The sequence below is a fragment of the Camellia sinensis genome, chromosome 5 (assembly GCF_055761805.1).
Source record: "Camellia sinensis isolate YWXY chromosome 5, ASM5576180v1, whole genome shotgun sequence".
In the NCBI taxonomy this organism is placed as follows: domain Eukaryota; kingdom Viridiplantae; phylum Streptophyta; class Magnoliopsida; order Ericales; family Theaceae; genus Camellia; species Camellia sinensis.
The window spans coordinates 26,269,495-26,290,158 of NC_138965.1; positions in this window are offsets into that span (position 1 = coordinate 26,269,495).

Below are 20,664 nucleotides of genomic sequence, written 5' to 3' on the forward strand. Positions count from 1 at the left end.
ATCATGCATCGAAATGCGTGATTGATGGCTCCAGAGTCGAGCGCTACACTCCTTTGAGCTTCTAACATGATAAGGAGTGTAGTTACACACACATTTTCTTGCAAATACATTGCCATGCCTCTGTTTGTGCTCTGTTGCAGCAAAAAGGAGAGTTTGCAGGAAGAGATGGCCAATCGGCTAACAATATTTGGCCGATAGCCTCAAAATTGGTCGATGATCATTATCCACTGGCCGATGGCCACCCCTCTTGGCCGACCCTCTTGGCCGATGACCTCTCAGAGAGTCCGTGAGGTGGGTCAAAAGCACTATGGAAGTTGGCATAGTTTTCAGAGGTGCAGAAGTGTGCAAACAGAGGCAACATGAGGCATGGCAACGGATTTTCGAGCGAAGCCGACCGAGCATACATATGCCCCTCTTCTCGAGGCCATTTTAACTGCTTTGTATAGTTAGTTAATTTGTAATTAATTAGTTAATGTGTTAGCTAATTTAATTCATTATTGTAAATTCTTGATTAGCTTAGCATAGCTAATTTTCAATTCGGTGTTGTAATAATTAGTCTAATTAGATTATTAGATTAGTTAGAATAGCTTAGCGTAGCTAGCTTGTATTATTCATTTGGACCTTCCGTCGAGAGGGCGGGTTTTGTAATAAATGTGCGTGAGTGTGTGAATGTCTTCCAACCCCACGTCTTTCTCCCTTTTACTTTACCGCTTACGATGGTTAGTTCTAGGTCATGTTTTGATTAGCATCCTTATGCTTGCATGTTTGCATTCATTCATCTGTCTTGCATGTCCCGGGCTCGGCGCATCATACAAACTGTATTGTATTTCAATACATTTACTTGAATACATGTTCAATAGCATATTATCAAGTTGCATTTCATATGCCATCTTAGGATAGCCGAGCCTATTTTAGTTGCATTTTTGCATGTGTTGCATTAGCCATCTTAACATAAACTAGGATCATGCATGATTTCTAACTAGTTGTTGTTTTAGCTCGGAGTACACTGTAAGTGTTTATACTTTAGCATCTTGTATGTGTGCGAGTGTTAACATGATAGCATGCTTGCCATGAGGCTAACTGCTTAAGTGTTTAATTGCATGAATGCCTGTGGATGAAGGTTGGATTGCTTGAATTGGAACAATTCATCGAAATGTGAGTTTTAAGCCCACTTGAGGTGGCAAAATCATGTTTTCTAAGCCCACTCGAAGGTGGCAAATCCATGTCTTAGCCTACTTGCGAGTAGCACCTTCAAACCATTTTCAAACAAACAAACATGAGATGTTTTGTTCCAACTTAGACGATTTAGTCTTTACTTGTATGCTGTGCGCATCACGCAGTAAGGTTAGATTAATAAACCGGAATAAGAACACATGTGTCTTCAAAAACAAAATATCATGCTTAGTAAAGGCCGATCCTTTGATCGGGCGAGCGGGGGTGCTCATTGCATGACCTTCCCCTCTCGTACCCAAGTTCCCAAGCCGAGACAATTTTGGTGATGACGGACACGTGGCCTTAGGCACGAGTCAGGGTTTCCTAAATTTTCCAAAAACAAAATATTTAGGTGGCGACTCTATATCTGGCAAAGCAGTCCATATTTGGCACTTTTTTATAAAAATCAGTTTTTCAAAACGATTTGCCGGATTTAGACTCTTTGGTGATTTATCGGTTTTGCATTGCACTTTGCAAGATTAGATTCAGAACCGTGACATTGAGTCCGAACTATAGTAGCTAAAGAACAAAACGGATTTCGTGCCATTCGCGCGCGTAGCCGGGACGTGCGGGCACGTCTACAGTTTCTGGCGACTCTGCTGGGGATTTAGAAAACTTGACTTGAACTCATGATATCTTGTTTTGTCTACACTTATGTGCTTCTTTGTATTATATTTGCATTGGTGCGCCTAGGACACTGTGTTTGCCGTATGCTATTCCTGAACGGTTTTCCGGAGGCTCGTTTTGAGAAGCGTGCCATAAGGTTGACCGGTTGCGGGCTCTGCCACTACGGGAACAGAAACCTCGATTTTTATCGGGGCACCTTTTTTGACCATTCGACCTAGTGCATATCAGAATCCATAGTGACCATTCCAAGCTAGGACAGGTTGCTTACCCGATTGTAGGTTGTTTGAAATCGCTGCGTACGTAGTGAAACCTTAGCTCCTGACGAAAATAGGACAGGGAAACCCTACCCCACCATAGCATTTTCATTTTTTCTCTCATGTGGAAATCCCGGCAGTTCTTTTAGGACATAGTAATCTTTTTGTTTTCACTAAAAAAAAATAAAAAAGAGCTTTATCGGGATTGGTTTCACAGCTTCCATTCAAAATGGAATGACTCCTCTTCAATGAATGACTAAAGGGCATATGTCCGGGGGCATAATCGGATGCCAACCGAGTGGGGTCGACCGTATAGATCGACTTTTTTAATGCTCTTAGAGCCCTCCTCTGCCCCTCCGCCTCTTTTCGCGCCTCTCCATGTTTTTCTGAATACACTTATCCATTTCCCCCTCCCAATAATTGAGCATCCCTTTATAATAGCGAAGGCATTTAACGGTTTTTTTGAGCTCTTCCTTTAATTGCTCATTCGATAATGAGAAAAAAAGGGTGAGGCTCCGACGCAGGCTCAGCAGGAGGGGCCGGCGCAGGCTTTTTGGCTCTCACTTGCTTGATATGTGCTGTTAGGGTGTGTCCTTACAGGGAATGCATGTATTAGTTGCAAGTTTGAGTATCGGCCTGAGGGTATCAGTTTACAGGCATAATTTTGGGCAGAATTCAGTAGAGAGCACAGTCATTCAGCTATGCTCATATCCGTCCTTGTGAAACCAGGCTGAGATGTTGTCTGTTTTCTCTTTTTCAAGGTAGTCTTGGAACCATAGCTTCAGAAGGCTCCAATATCCCCCGAGTACATTGGACTCGTGTTGATAGACTTTGTCAGGTCAGAGATTTAGTTCAAGGGCAACCAGTGTTCCTTTGTTGAGGCAAGGCAAAGAAAGGCTAGTCAGGGCTCACCGGTTCATCTGATCCGACAGTCACCAGTCACATCACCTTTGTTCAAACTCAGCAGACCGTGATGGCACAAGGTTCGGAAGAAGTTGTGGCCGTGATAACGGCATTAAACTAGGGAATCGCCAGGCAGGATGAGACCAATGCCGAAATACATCGCCCGTTTGGGGCACCTACCCCACATCCAGTCTCGGAACCCCAATCATCCCAAACCTGCGAACCCACTACTTCCGAGCTGATGAGAATAATTAAAGACCTTCAGAGAACAGTGGCGGATTTAGCTTTTGGAGTTTTGGCTCCATCATCAACCACATCGCCCACCAGGGGTTTCACTCCAAAAGGCTCCCCAATCTTGGGACTAGCTACATTGGAAGAAGGCCAATTTCCCGACAAAGTGGAGGCCAGTGGTAAGAACAAGGTTGGGGCGGGCTTTGGTCCCCATGAACACCTTCAGTGGGCTGTTGAGGCTTTGAAAGCTGAGGGGTTGAACAAACGGCAAGTGATTGCAGTTATTGCGAAGACTGTGGATGATACTTTCACCACTCAAGTTGGGGCAGTTTGAATCAAGGGGCAAGTCGGGAGAAGGGTCGTCGTACCAGAAACGATCCTTTCAGCTCTAATCCTGCACTTAGAAGAGATCAGTAAATCCAGTCAATGCCTACCAATCCCTTTGGCGGTGCATCCAGCAAAACTCCACAAACCTCTAAGTACCCACCCCGAGGTCAGAGGGTCTTCCATGCCCTCTACATGCCTTTATCTAAAGCTCTCCAAATCCTCGTTGGACAAGGCCATCTCAAACCCCTTGAGCCTCGACCTCTCCCGAATAAACTTCCTTCTTTCCACAACCCGTCTAAGTTTTGTGCCTTCCATCAATAAGCTGGCCATGACATTGACATGTGTTTTCGTCTTTGCCACGAAATACAAGATTTGATTGATAACAAGGTCATCGTCGTGCCGGGTCCTGCAAAGTCTATCGGCATTGGATCAGTGAACTTGAGGGACAATGTGATTATGTGATTGGGGGATGAACCACCTACGGATGGCACTCAGTTCACTCCAGTTGTGGGGATGGCACGCACTATTTTGAGCATTTGCGAATGCTGTTTACTTTACTTTCGGACTTGGGTATTGGGTCAGTCTTGTTGTGTTGTATAGAGTCAGTCTTTTTGTACTGAGTCAGTCGGGTCTGTCTTCTTGTATCGAGTCAGTCCTGTTTTGTTAGATTCGGGTGATTTCGAGGGTGTTACCTCGGACATCACTTTCTTGTTTTGTGTTTGTCTTTTTCACTCTTTTGAGTCTGTTTCTGCCATGGAGCCGGTTACGCCAAAAGATTTGAATGAAACAGCAGTGCATTTTCACCTACTTCTTCTGTGCCTTTAAGTCATTGCATTGACCTAAGTTTTTCAAAACTTTTTGAACAATGTATTGAAAACAAAGAGGGAGGAATTCCTCGGGATTTGTAAAAATTTGATCAATTGAGAGAAAGAGAGGCGTGCTACGCCCTTAATGAATGAGATCATGTCTGTTAATGTGAGTACTGAGAAGGATCCTGGCTTGATCCAGATTGGTTCTACATTGTCTTCAGTGTGAGCGACTAGTCGCTTTCTTAAAAGATTTCAAAAAATGTTTTGCGTGGTTCTACGAAGACCTGTGTGAAATCGCTCTTGAGATTGTGCAGCCTAGGATCGCTCTCAGCCTTGAGACTCGACCCCTTACTTTCAAACCTTGAACTTGAATTCAGAATGTTCAACGGTCAACCACGATGTGAGGCTTGTATGGCCAGATCAAAAGCAACCCTTGGACTAGGGACAAGAAAAGTCAAATCAAGAAGATCAGATGTCATCAAAAGAAGCTTGCGAAGCTAGATCAGAAGCACCCCTAGGACTAGGGGCAAAAAATATCAGACGTGCTCGAAGAGCCAAAGATGGATCATTCTGCAAATCAATAAAGATTGGCAAGAATGCCAAATCCCAGAATGGAAGAAAGAAGAAAGTATTGCTGAAGGACAACTAAGTTCCTATCCACACCACTAGGGGCAAATTCAGCCCCCATTGGATGGACTTCTGCATCATCAGTGAACATTAGCCATTTTTCTGGATTCAGATGGCTTCGAAATCCTAAAACCATTTGACATGGACAAAGCTACACTTTTACCCTTGAGAGGCTCACTGGGCCGAAAACCCGGAAGGGCGACCCAGGAAAAAGTTAGAGCAAGAAAAAGAAATGAAAAGATCGGAAAAAAAAAGAAGAAAAAAAAAGCAAAAAAATGAAAAAAGAAAAGAAGAAAAATGAAGAAAATGAAAATAAAAGTTGAAAAAAGAAGAAAAGAAATGAAAAGAAAAGAAAAACAGAGCTCGCAAGGTTGAAAACCCGAAAGGGTAGCCTTGGCAAAAGTTAGAGCGCAAAAGGAGAGGTTAAATACCCGAGTGTACCGTAACCCGGAACTACGTCAGGCTTGATTCCCATGTTTGGGATACGTAGGCAAATTCATTCTGAAGTCTAGCCATAAACACTTCCAAATCGACTGTGTCCATGTAATGGTTCTGATTATCTTTGACTTCTCTGTATCCGAGAGTTTGGTTGTGATCGTCACTTTGAGGACTGATTACAGTGCGCTGTGGTGCTATTCAGACAAGGGGCAACTTTCCGTTGTCGTGAGTTGCCATTCAAACAAGGGGCAACTTTTCATTGCTAGGTTTAGTGCCGTGCAGTGCCCTTCAGACAAGGGGCAATTTTCCATTGTTTTGGATCTGAGGTTGTGTATCTCAAGAGTACATTCTACGTTGGTCGAGCAGTGGCCATTTGTAAAAACAAGTTTTGAGAATTTTTAATGAGGTTGACTAACTTTCTCGAAAATTACTCTATTTTTCTAAAACTGGACCATTTTTTGGACCCAAAAAAGGAAAATTTTCAGTGCTCATAACCTGACTTGCATGATTTCAAATAAAAAAGCTGAACGAATATGTCAATCTAACTCTCATACTGGTCAAAATTATTTTAGTAGAAAGCCAAAACAAAAAAAATGGTCAAAATGATGAACTAAGGGCAAAGTTGAGCCAGGTGTTCTGTCTTTTTCCCATTGTCACCATACTTTCCAGAAAGGGCACCGCATTTGCCAGAAAAGGCACCATTCTTGCCAAAAAGGGCACAATTGAACCTAACAGCAAGGGCCAAAAGCTCTCACATCCTCCAAACAGCGAGGTATCAAGCCAAGTGCGAAGCACAAACTGGAATGGATCAAGATATTCCACTCCTTCATCTGGACAGATCTGATCACGTCCAACCTCCCCAGTAGAGCATCGTCAACCGATGTTAATTGCAGATCTGCTACACATCCAGCCGAATCACAACCCCTTTGTGGGAAAACTCACTGTTGTGAGCGAAAGAATGAGAATCTAGCAGAATGCTAGGGGTAAGAGCCCACAACTTCTTGTTTATCTATCAACCACCTAGGGGAGAGTGAAGAATAGAGAGATGTGCGCTGAGAGAAAAAGTGAGAAAAGGGCTTTTTCAGAAAACTAGAGATTGAGTGCCAAGAGTGATGTGAGATTCACAAATGAAAAAGGATGGGAAACAATACCAGGAGAAACAGGTTCCCTGTGCGCATTTGAGTCTTGTGTTTTGTTGTGTTTCTTTTTTTTGTTTGTCTCGATTCTTGTTTTGAGTCGTTTTGAGTGTCAATAGATGTGTTTAGGTTGTTTACCTTTGTTTTCCTTTGTTGAGTCGTGGTGCGTTGTGTTCAGTCGTAGGCTCAATACCCAGTTGAAAACTTATTCTCACTCTTAATTTCAAAAAATCATTTTGTGCTCAGAGTGCCGTGCCGTGCCGTTCTCTACATTTGTACAAAACAAGATTCTTTCTTTTATAAACCGCGGGGTTCAACCCAGGTCATGCGGGAATAGTAGAACCAAGACCTATCTGAAGCTATATAGGTTCCAGACTGCAAAGCAAAAGAAAATAGGGAAAATTTTGAGCATCTGAGTGTGTTTAACCTTTAGAAAATTCCGTGATTATACTCTGGATGTACCTCTTCAGGCCTTGTCAATGCTCCGAAGAATGAGTGTGTCTCTACCTCAAACTCGAGTTCAAGCCTGCTTCAAAGCCAGAATGGCGATCAGAAGTCCTCTCCCTGAGTATCATTCCTTGCTAGGGGCATCTCGGCCGTGTTTGCAATGAGTTCCTAGGAGACCAACTGCGACGGTGGAAACTAGAGTTCGAATGGCTATTGCCTAGAACGCAAAGGTTCGGGATTTCTGAGACTAAAGTCTGGTTTAAATACCCAGGGGTGTATCCTCGACTTGAAATCTATATGGAAGCCCCATAGGTTGAGATAGCATGTGTATGCACCTTAATTCTGGATACTGAACCAACCTAGTCTGTCACCCCGTTGGAGAATAGGGAAAGTTGTGAATATGGTCAGGAAGAAAGATGGCGTCCAAAGTGTTCTACGTGAAGAATCCTTGTCAACATATCAGAACCTTTATACTGTGAGTTGAAGGAAAGAGTTCGAAGAACGCAAGGTAAGAGTTTGAGGAACACAAGGGGAGATCCCCATCAGAGTAGAGCAGTTCATCGCTACTCACCCCTTGAGGTGCTTTCTAAAGCGCCGCTTTGTTTGCTTATTGCATTCCCTAGACATCATGCTCTACATTGCTTATAACATGTATCATATCATCACACATATTGCATAAATGCATCTTGTACTATACTTATTCTTGTTGTCGCATAGAATATACACGTTATATTAGATGTACGTCGTTGATCCTTTTGCATAGAATATGTACATTGTATGGAGCACGTTTTAACCTTGCTTGCATAGAATGTGCACTTCTCACCCTGCCATGAAATGCGCATCTTAATGTTGCATGGAGCATACATTTCTTGCACTTACCTTGCTATGCATGTCTCACGTGCATTGTTATGCACACTCCACCTGCATTGTTATGCACCGTTCCACTTGCATTGTTATGCACACTTTACTTGCGTTGTTACGCACGCTCTAGTTGCATTGTTATGCACCCTCTTCACTTGCATTGTTATGCACACTTTATTTGTGTTGTCATGCACTTTACTTGCATTGTTATGCACACTTTACTTGCGTTGTCATGCACCTTCATTTGCATTGTTATGCATGTTACACTTGCATTGTTATGCACGTTTTAGTTGCATTGTTATGCACACTCTAGTTGTATTGTTATGCACGTTCCAATTGCATTGTTATGCACACTTCACCTGCACTTGTTAGTGCATTGCATTGCGCTGTTTTGTGCACTTTTCCTGCACTTGTTAGTGCATTGTATCGCACTGACTTGTGCACACCCCTGCATAGCACTGTCTTGTGCACCTGTTTAGTACTGTCTTGTGCATTTCATCCTCTTTAGCACTGTCTTGTGCACTCTCTAGTCTAGGAGACCTTAAATCCTCTAAAGGTGCAATTACTTTCATTTTTGTCGTGCTCGAATGACTTCCAGTGGTCTGGTATAGCCACCTGCCTGTGTTTGTTGTGAGTTCCTAAGAGATCAACTGAGACAGTGGAAACTAGAGTTCGAATGGCGATGCCTAGAACGCAAAAGGTTCGGGATTTTCGAGACTCAAGTCTGGTTTAAATACCTAGGGGTGTATCCCCGGCTTGAAATCTGTATGGTAGCCCCATAGGTTAGGATAGCCTGTATGCGCCTCAACTCTGGAAACTGAACCAACCTAGTCTGTTACCCTGTTAGAGAAAAGGGAAAGTTTCAAACATAGCCAGGTAGAATGTGGCTTGCTTCATGTGTTTTGCACTAAGCTTGCCTCCCATGTTGCCATCTTCATGGCTTTATCATCACTCCATGACATTATATTGCACTGCATAAATCCCGAATTATCAAACCGGCTTCGCATAGCGCATAAGTTCAATTATCAAACCGGCTTCGCGTAGCGTATAAGTCCAATTTTCAAATCGGCTTCGCGTAGCGTATAAGTCTAATTATCAAACCGGCTTCGCGTGGCGTATAAGTCCAATTATCAAACTAGCTTCGCGCAACGTATAAGTCCAATTATCAAACCGGCTTCGCGTAGTGTATAAGTTCAATTATCAAACCGGCTTCGCGTAGCGTATATGTCCAATTTTCAAACCGGCTTCGCGCAGCGTATAAGTCCAATTATCAAACCGGTTTCGTGCAGTGTATAAGTCCAATTTTCAAACTGGCTTCGCGCAGCGTATAAGTCCAATTATCAAACTGGCTTCACACAGCGTATAAGTCCAATTATCAAACCGGTTTTGCACAGCGTATAAGTCCAATTATCAAACCGGCTTCGTGTGGCATATAAGTCCAATTATCAAACCGGCTTCGCGTAGCGTATATGTCCAATTTTCAAACCGGCTTCGTATAGCGTATAAGTCTAATTATCAAACCGGCTTCGCGCAGCATATAAGTCCAATTATCAAACCGGCTTCGCGTAGCGTATAAGTCCAATTTTCAAACCGACTTCGCGTAGCGTATAAGTCCAATTATCAAACCGGCTTCGCGTAGCGTTTAAGTCCAATTATCAAAACCGGCTTCGCGTAGCATATAAGTCCAATTATCAAAACCGGCTTTGCGTAGTGTATAAGTCCAATTACCAAACCGGCTTCGCGTAGCGTATATGTCCAATTTTCAAACCGGCTTCGTATAGCGTATAAGTCTAATTATCAAACCGGCTTCGCGCAGCATATAAGTCCAATTATCAAACTGGCTTCGCGTAGCGTATAAGTCCAATTATCAAACCGGCTTCGCGTAGCGTTTAAGTCCAATTATCAAAACCGGCTTCGCGTAGCATATAAGTCCAATTATCAAAACCGGCTTTGCGTAGTGTAAAAGTCCAATTTTCAAACCGGCTTCGCGTAGCGTATAAGTCCAATTATCAAACCGGCTTCGCACAGCGTATAAGTCCAATTATCAAACCGGCTTCGCGTAGCGTAACCAATTATCAAAATTGGTTAACAATAGCAGGTGCGCCTGTCTGTTTACACCACCCAAATCGGCTTCGCGTAGCGTATATGTCCAATTATCAAAATCTTCCTGCATATCATTTGCATCTTGCCCCTGAACTACGCTGGTTTGATTCCTTGCAAAGGGATACGCAGGCAGCCTACGGGAGCAACCATTTATTTATCTGTATTTTGCTTGTTTGTCCAAGTCTTCGACCTTGTCAAAAATGGGTCGTCTCTGGGCTTTGACATTCACTCACGTCATTTCATGACTTTCGAGCTCTATCAAAGAGGGGCAACTATAGGCACCTCATTTTTGACCGCCCTTAAGACTTGGGTACTACTGATGGTTTACTTGGTGATAAGATGTGCAAAGCAAAAGTTCAATTTCTACAGCAAGGAGAGAGAGTCAAATCCTAACCTTACATCCCATTTTTGGACTAAAACTATTTTAACCAAAGATTTTAGATCTTAAAACCCTCTCTTTCAAAATATTTTTGAAAAAAAGTTTCTACGATGTTCCGAGGCTCGCATTTTGTCAAATGTTGCACTTTTCGGAAAACCGAGCAAGGACAAAGTGGAAATGAATGAAAGAGAGATGAAATCTTTGGAAAATCTTTCAAAGAACCTTGTTTAGGGGTGTGGAGTTGAAGAAAAGAGGAGAAGAGGGAAGAAACCAAGTTGAGGAAGAAGTTGGGTATGAATCGTTAAGAGAAGGACGAGCAGTCCTCGTTAAATCGGGCCAATCCTTTTGTATACTTGAATTTAAGCTATGAGGCCACCACTGTTGGAAAGAAGACTTCTGGGGCTTCATTTTTCATTCAAGAATCTCCTCAAACCGAGTCCAGATGGGAGAGATATGGTTGGTTGAAGTTGGGCATCATTCCGATTGGACCGAAACTGAGTAGCTTCACCAAAATAGACATAACTTTTTGCACAGTTGGAATTTTGATGCAAGGATGCCACCATTGGAAATCTTACTTCCGGGGCTTCAATTTGGACACAATAATGACCTAAAATGAGTTCATATGAAGGAGTTATGCCCATTTCAAGTTGGGCCTTAAAAACAGATTTTGTTGGCCGATCGGCCAAAAAAGTAGCAGATAAGTGGCAGATCGGCACAAAAGATGGCCGATCGGCCAAGAGTGACCCAAACTCAGATTTTTTGAATATATTTCATCTCCAGCTGTTCCACACAACCTCCAGTTGTCCCATATTTAGATATTTCGACCAAATTCCTTCCTTTTGCTATATATGGAGCCAAATATCTCATTGCTAAAGGGTTAAAACTTCTTAAGAAAGTTTGAGAACTTCTGTCACTAAAATCCCTCTCTCTCTACAATTTTCAGAGTTTTGATCTTTGCCTCTCTCTCTAAAGCCTCTCTTTCTTGCCCTTTGGTGCATAGAAGTGCATAGAAGTAGAGAAATACAACTAGTTTGCCTATGCATCCTTGATCAAAGTTGCCTATCTTTGGGAGGAGGTTGCTTGAAGCTTACTTGGGACTTTGTTTGAGCTCCAAAAGGTGTTTTGGCTCAGATTTTGGGCTGGTTTTGCAGATGTACATCAAGGGCAAGATCTCCCTTCCTTTAAGCTTGTTTTACACACTAGCTTTGCCATAGTTTTCAACTACTTTGGGGCTGTTTTTTAGGGTGGTGTTGAACTACAAAAACCTCTATTTTTCCTTTGTTTTTCAGTCCTAAAAGTCTTGTTTTGTGCCTTGGTTGGCTAGGGGGTTGCCCTCCCTTTTGCTCTGTGGCTTGTAAGGCCCTGTGAGCTAACTTTCAAACTTTTCAAATAACTTCTTTTTGGCCATAGAACCACTAAAATCCAGAGGATTTTCAGTGGTAAAAACCCTATTTTGAGGGCCCAAATAGGAGAGGGCGGTCCCCTCTCCTCTTGTCTTGCTTGCCAGTGTTGATGGCCAACCAAATGAGCATATGTTTTTACTTCTTTATGGCTTTGTTTAGGCTAATTTTTGTGACTTATCAGACCTTCCATATCTCTGTTTTTGGCTGTCTTGGTCTCCTCTTACATGCTTATTGCACTTGTAGTGTAAATCCTCTTTGCTAGCCTTGTTAGCCTTACAAAGTAGCATGCTTTTGTGGTTTGAATTAGCTTAGGCCTCGTTTGGGGACTTACCTTTTTAGCCAAAAATCCAAAAAGTTACTTTTTTAGCCAAAAAGTCAACAACTCATATAAAAAAGTCAAAGATTCTCTTTTCTCTCTACTTTTTGCACATCTTTTCGTAATTAGCCAAAAAGTCATCCCAAACGTATAAGTTTTTTTTACCTACCTTTTTAGCCAAATAGCCAAAAAGTTACTAAATTAGCCTGTTCCCAAACGAGGCCTTAGTTCAAGCATGTTTTCGGTGTTATTTTGACATGTTATAACTCTGATTTTGATTGGTGGACTCACTTCTTGCATGGTTTATACACTTGTAGTGTATTTCTCACAAACTAGTCTTATATGCTTCATGAAGTAGCATGCCTTTCTAGCATGATTTGATTCTATTTCAGCATGTTTTTGGTGGTGTTTTTCCATGTCATACCTCTGTTAAGGTTTGGTTTGGTTGGCCCTTGCATGCTCCATGCACTTGTAGTGCAATTCCATGAATTAGCCTAATGTGTATGATGCTTTAACATGTCATTCTAGCATGATTTTGGCTTAACTCTAAGAAGCTTTTGGTCATGTTTTAGCATGCTTAAGCTTTGATTTTTGTTTTTTTGGCCATGCACTCCATGATTTGTATAGCTATGGTTCATCCTAGCTTGTTAGCTTTGTGCATCAAGTCCACTAGCATGCATTGCTTGACCTATTTGAATGATTTGGCATAATTTGTTATGTGATTTCAGAGCATGTTTCATTGCCATGCACCCACATCTTTCACTTTTTCAATGCGTTGAAGGGTTGGTCCTTTATGCCTTGAATATGAGCCTTTGTGTATGCCTTCATGCCTAACCTTGCGAGCTATTATTTCAATGTGTATTTGGGGTTATTTTGGCATGATATAACTCTAATTTTTGTTGGCGAAGCCATCTCATGCTTGGTCTTGATAGGTATAGTGTGATCCACCTTATTTGCCTTGCATCCATCATGCCTTATGCCCTTCATGCCAGCATATTTTGGCTTCCTTCCATACATGTTTTAGACTCATTTTAACATGTTCTAGGACTGTTTTGGGTTGCCCTTGCCATATGCTTCATGTTTTTCATAGTTGTAGTGCAAGCGTCTTGCTAGCCTTAAGCTTTGGGCACCTTACCATGCTTCATTTGTATCATGTACATGATTTGGCATCATTCCACATGACATTTCAGAGCATGTAGCATTGCCATGTTCCCACTTCATTCACCTTTTGAGTGCCTCTAAGGGTTGTGCATTTGTTACCTTGTTTGTGGCTTAGTGTGTATGCATGCATGCCTAGGCATTTGTGCTTTAATCTTAGTATATTTTGGTCTTTGTTTAGACCTATTTGAACTCTGCCCATGATTGGTTCATGCCTTTGTACCATGTATTGCATGCCTCATTTGTAGTCCTCTTTGGTAGCTTTATGCTTTAAGGACCCTAGCATGCCATGCTTGTATTGATTGAATGATTTGGCATCATTTCATACCTTATTTCAGTGCTTATAGTGTTGCTACACTCTTACATTTGTCACTCCTTGAGCACTTTTGAGAGTTATGCTTTTATGCTTAGTTGGTGGGCTGGAGCGTGTGCATGCATTGTCTTGCATTTCATGCCATCATTTCAACATTTTGGCCACTGATTTGGGCATGATTGAGGTCTGTCCATTTTAGTTTAAGTCCATTTTGCATGTTGTTGCATGCTTGTTAGATTGTGTTGGTCCATTTTAATATCTTTTATTTATTTATATATATGTCTTGGACATAAATGAGGTTTCATTACTTTGGTAACCTCTTGGTCATGAATGAAGGTTAAATAGAATTTATGAACTCGGTTAATGGTCATTATTTTGGTGTAACCATTTTCTCTTATTTAATGGTCATTATTTTTTGGGGTAACTGTAAGGTCCTGGTGGCCTATAAATGGTCCCTCTCATGTACTATTTTCTATACCACTAACACATCAACTATTTTCTATACAAGAGAGATTACTAGCAAGAAGGGTGTTTTATTGGTGGAGCTTTGGGTTCACCATCTTGTGCAGAGTTGGCCTGAACCATACGACAAGTGGTCGGGCTGCTGTATCCTGGAGGGGACAAGTCATAGTTTTGTGACTGCTGCATCGGTATTTGGATTCTTCCTACCGCAGTGGGCTTGATCTCCTTAAAGAAAACGAGATATCCGTGCCTCAGCCTGATCTATTTGTATCTCATTTTCTTTGCATCATTTATCAATAAAATATAATTTTTCTGGTATTTTCACCAACAATTTTAAGGAGATCAACCATGAAGCAAGTACCAGAAAAAACCAATGATGGAATTGGAGATCTCAACAAGCCTTTCAAGTTCAAAGGAGTTCATTTTAAGAGGTAGAAATGAAAAGTTCTTTTTTTACCTTAGCCTTTTGAAAGTTGCATATGTTCTTACTGAGATAATCCAAACAAAATCCCAACTAAGGAGATGAATGATGAAGACTACGAGGCACATAAAGCAAAAGTGGCTTCCTACAATACAGATGAGTATAAATGTTATTTTTATCTCTTAAATTGCCTTGCTGATCAATTTTATGATTGTTTCCTTTCAAATCTAGAAATAGTGGGGGTCAAATAGTTTCTGAAAATATTTTATATATGCCTAGCTCTTCTACTCCTTCTCAAGTTTTTCAAGAAAAAGAAAATTTTCAAATCCAACTAAGAAGAAGTAAACACGCTAGAGTTGAAAAAGATTTTGGCCATGACTATTATCTTTACAATGTGGAAGAAATTCCTCTTACGATGCAAGAAGCTTTATCATCACCTAATGCTATTTTCTGGAGAGAGGCTGTAAATGATGAGATAGATTCACTACTTTCAAATCAAACATGGAAGTTAGTGGATTTACCTCAAGGTTATAAAACTATTGGGTGCAAATGGGTCCTTCGTAAAAAACTTAAACCGGATGGAACTATAGATAAATATAAAGCGAGGCTTGTCGCTAAAGGTTTTAAGCAACAAGTTGATCTTGATTTCTTTGATACTTTTTCTCCAGTTACTAGAGTTACATCCGTTAGACTGTTTTGCAGTGGCTGCAATTCATGATTTAAAAATTCATCAAATGGATGTAAAAACAACATTTTTAAATGGAGATCTAGATGAGGAGATTTTCATGGACCAACCCGAAGGCTTTGTGGAGCCTGGCCAAGAAAGCAAGGTTTACTAGCAAGCCAAGTCGAGATCATTGGCTAGCCATGGAAAGAATTATGAGATGTTTATCTGGAACCAAAAATTATGGTTTGTTTTATAACAAATATCCCGCGGTACTTGACGGATATAGTGATGCTGATTGGAACACTTTGTCAGGTGATTCTCTCTCTACCTCGGGTTTTATTTTTACCTTGGGTGGTGGTGCTATATGTTGGAAGTCTCAAAAACAGACCATAATTGCTAATTCTACAATGAAAGCTGAGCTTATAGCGTTAGCTTCAGCATGTGAGGAAGCGAATTGGTTGAGAGTTTGTTACATGAAATTCCTTTTTGGGAAAAACCAATTCCTCCTGTGTTAATTCGTTGTGATAGCACTACTGCTATTGGTAGAGTGAACAATCATTTTTATAATGGTAAATCCAGACCTATTCGAAGGAAACACAATTATGTGAGATCCTATTTGAGTAATGGCATCATAACTGTGAATTATGTAAGATCTTGTGATAATCTTGCGGATCCGTTAACCAAGTCCTTGGCGAGAGATAGGGTCTGGAATACATCGAGGGGGATGGGTTTGAAGCCTATAAAATCATAAACCATGTATGAGGATACCCAACCTAGGGACTAGAGATCCTGTAACTAGGTTCAATGGGAAGAACGAATCATATGGTGGTTGTAAAAAATGCACTCTTTAATATTTTGTTATCCATCCCTACGATGTAAGTGCATTTGTCCTGTAATGTTGGAGGGTTGAGTTTTTATACTCTTAATGAAATTCTGTAGCTCTTGTTGAGTGGGGTGTGTAAATTATAGGAACATCCTTGACATATTTCACCTATGTGAGCATGAAAGTGGGGCCGCTTTCTATGAGAACAAGGCTTATTCTCAAATATGCTCATGAAAACTGGGATTAGCACAAGGCCGTAATGTGTTGGCTATTAAAGTTCATGTCAAGACCTGGACTATTATGTGTGAGCAGTAATACTTTATTTCCCCTAAGCAGTCATAGTTCAAGTCTGAGACCACTACTAACTCTGGAGTAGAGGTTGCTGTTTCACTAATGAAGGTTCAATTCAGAGCACACCTTCATGATGCATACTAATCTATCTTTGTTTGGTAATCTCTTGTTGATATTAAAATGAGTGGGGGATTGTTGGACCATTTTAATATCTTTTATTTATTTATTTATATATCTTGGACATAAATGAGGTTTCATTACTTTGGTAACCTCTTAGTCATGAGTAGAGGTTAAATAGAATTCATGAACTTGGTTAATGATCATTATTTTGGTGTAACCATTTTCTCTTATTTAATGGTCATTATTTTTTGGGGTAACTGTAAGGTCCTAGTGGCCTATAAATAGTCCCTCTCATTTACTCTTTTCTATACCACTAACATATCGACTATTTTCTATACAAAAGAGATTACTAGCAAGAAGGGTGTTTTATTGGTGGAGCTTTGGGTTCACCATCTTGTGCAGAGTTGGCCTGAACCATACGACAAGTGGACGGGCTGTTGTATCCTGGAGGGGACAAGTCATAGTTTTGTGACTGCTGCATTGGTATTTGGATTCTTCCTACTGCAGTGGGCTTGATCTCCTTAAATAAAGCGAGATATCCCTGCCTCAGCCTGATCTATTTGTATCTCATTTTCTCAGCATCATTTATCAATAAAATATAATTTTTTCGGGTATTTTCACCAACAAATTGCATGTTGTTACATGCTTGTTCCATGTTGTTGTTGTTGCATGTTTCGCATGCTTGTCGCATTGCATGATTCTTGCATGTTATTTACATGTTTAGGTTGCATTACATGGTGCTTGCATGCTCATGTTGCATTACATTGTTTGCATGTCATTAGCTTGGTTAAGTTGTGCATGCATTGCATTGTGTTTGGTTTGGGTGTTAAGCCAAACACGAGAAACGAGGGACGTTTCATACTTGAAGTGATGAAACGTGCCTCAATTCTCGGTCGCCGACTCTTTTGATCATGCATGATAGAGGTTAAGGCATTTACGTATTTTTGTGCATTTCATCCATATTGATTTGTGCAACTCGGCCTCTTTGGCCATCATGCATCAAAATGCGTGATTGATGGCTCCAAAGTCGAGCACTACACTCCTTTGAGCTTCTAACATGATAAGGAGTGTAGTTGCACACACATTTTCTTGCAAATATATTGCCATGCCTCTGTTTGTGCTCTGTTGCAGCAAAAAGGAGAGTTTGCAGGAAGAGATGGCCGATCGGCTAACAATATTTGGCCGATAGCCTCAAAATTGGTCGATGATCATTATCCACTGGCCGATGGCCACCCCTCTTGGCCGACCCTCTTGGCCGATGACCTCTCAGAGTGTCCGTGAGGTGGGTCAAAAGCACTATGGAAGTTGGCATAGTTTTCAGAGGTGCAGAAGTGTGCAAACAGAGGCAACATGAGGCATGGCAACGGATTTTCGAGCGAAGCCGACCGAGCATGCATATGCCCCTCTGCTCGAGGCCATTTTAACTGCTTTGTATAGTTAGTTAATTTGTAATTAATTAGTTAATGTGTTAGCTAATTTAATTCATTATTGTAAATTCTTGATTAGCTTAGCATAGCTAATTTTCAATTCGGTGTTGTAATAATTAGTCTAATTAGATTATTAGATTAGTTAGAATAGCTTAGCGTAGCTAGCTTGTATTATTCATTTGGACCCTCCGTCGAGAGGGCGAATTTTGTAATAAGTGTGCGTGAGTGTGTGAATGTCTTCCAACCCCACGTCTTTCTCCTTTTTACTTAACCACTTACAATGGTTAGTTCTAGGTCATGTTTTGATTAGCATCCTTATGCTTGTATGTTTGCATTCATTCATCTGTCTTGCATGTACCGGGCTCGGCGCATCATACAAACTGCATTGTATTTCAATACATTTACTTGAATACGTGTTCAATAGCAGATTATCAAGTTGCATTTCATATGCCATCTTAGGATAGCCGAGCCTATTTTAGTTACTTTTTTGCATGTGTTGTATTAGCCATCTTAACATAAACTAGGATCATGTATGATTTCTAACTAGTTGTTGTTTTAGCTCGGAGTACACTGTAAGTGTTTATACTTTAGCATCTTGCATGTGTGCGAGTGTTAACATGATAGCATGCTTGCCATGAGGCTAACTGCTTAAGTGTTTAATTGCATGAATGCCTGTGGACGAAGGTTGGATTGCTTGAATTGGAACAATTCATCGAAATGTGAGTTTTTAGCTCACTTGAGGTGGCAAAATTATGTTTTCTAAGCCCACTCGAGGGTGGCAAATCCACGTTTTAGCTTACTTGCGAGTAGCACCTTCAAACCATTTTCAAACAAACAAACATGAGATGTTTTGTTCCAACTTAGGCGATTTAGTCTATACTTGTATGTTGTGCACATCACGCAGTAAGGTTAGATTAATAAACTGGAATAAGAACACATGTGTCTTCAAAAACAAAATATCATGCTTAGTAAGGGCCGATCCTTTGATCAGGCGAGCGGGGGTGCTCATTGCATGACCTTCTCCTCTCGTACCCAAGTTCCCAAGCCGAGGCAACTTTGGTGATGACGGACACGTGGCCTTAGGCACGAGTCAGGGTTTCCTAAATTTCCCAAAACAAAATATTTAGGTGGCGACTTTGTATCTGGCAAAGCAGTCCATGTTTGACACTTCTTTATAAAAATCAGTTTTCCAAAACAATTTGCCGAATTTGGACTCTTTGGTGATTTATCGATCTTGCATTGCACTTTGCAAGATTAGATTCAGAACCATGACATTGAATTCGAATTGTAGTAGCTATAGAACAAAACGGATTTCGCGCCATTTGCGCGCGGAGCCGGGACGTTCGGGCACGTCTACAGAGTGCTATGGCCTCGCGGCACTGGCTGAGAGCTAGGGAGCCGGCCTGTCACGACCTAAACCCATCCCTATAGGTTTAGCGTGGCAACCGGCCAGTAATCCTTGGATTACCGAAGGCCTTCGGCCTGATTAGCAAATGATAAGGGGATAACGGAAGCAAATATAGAAACACACATAGTCTATTGAGCTGTGTAGACATATATGGGATATAAATTTTAAAAACTTTAGGTACATATACGTGACGTTGTACATACAGTAGCCTTACGTCACAATCATTACAGATATAGCCAAAAAGGGACTTAGCCGAATATACAGATAAACAGAAAAGTTGTATGTATTCCAAAAAGAAAACAAAGTCTTATATATGTTCTCAAAACATGACCAATTGACATTCGAAACCTCCTTGGGAGGTGCAAAGACTGGCTGACAAACCAAAACTCTAGGTCATCAACTCTGAGCCTAGTCACGTGCCTGGTCACCTACATACATAAATAATAGAGTGAGCAGAAGCCTAGTGAATGATAACAGAGTAAAGGGTTTTAATTGAATGATGTCCCATATCAGATTTGAAAAACAGAGTTCATATCAGAAACAAATACATTTTCTTAAACAGAAATCAGAGTTCATGCTTAATCATACGCGGTACATCCATTAGTGCTAACAGAATAGATACAGACAGATACAGAACATATGGTGGTTACGTATAACCAGTTCCATAGAGGAACCGCTGGATTCGAGTAACATATGACAAATATGCTGAGCCCCATGATGGAGCCTCTGGTACGGGTAACAGATAACAGACATACTAAGTTCTATAATTGAACCTCCGATACCGGGTAACAGTTAACAGATATGCTAAGGATGCCATGAATACATTTTAGAATTGGACAATCATTCATTGTACATAACATATCATTTCAGAAAATAGATCTTAATTCATCATACATAAAATAAGTAAAGTTAAACATAACTTTACTAAGTTATTACTCACAGATGGCTCTAAAAACAGACAAATTAGATGGCTTACGGCGCGTGACCTACACAAACATAACAAATACACATATTGAAATACACATTCAAAGTACTTAATTTATTTTGTTTCATTCTTAGCGTGTTTATAGTCTTTGTCCTCATTACTATGTCTTAATTATGGCCTAGGAATGCTTATGATGCAATGAGGATGCCAGAATGCACTTGAGAACACTTGGTCAGATTTGCTAAAAATAGGGTCTTTGCTCGAGCTCAACTTTCTTCGCTCGAGCGGAGGTTCAAAAATAAGAGTGGTCGCTTGAGCGCAACTTTGGTCACTTGAGTGGTCTATAAACTCTACAAAAGTACTGGTTGCTTGATTTTTCCGCTTGATGCACACTCGACAGTCGTTCGAGCGTGAGACTGAAGTACTCGCTCGAGCGCAAATCTTATCGCTTGAGCGGTCTGTAAAAATGGTAAAATTCTAGGAGCATGTATTTTACACTCGAGCCAACTTTTGGTCGCTTGAGCGAGAGTGCAAAATACAGAGTGGTCGCTCGAGCGCAGGTTCTGTCTCTTGAGC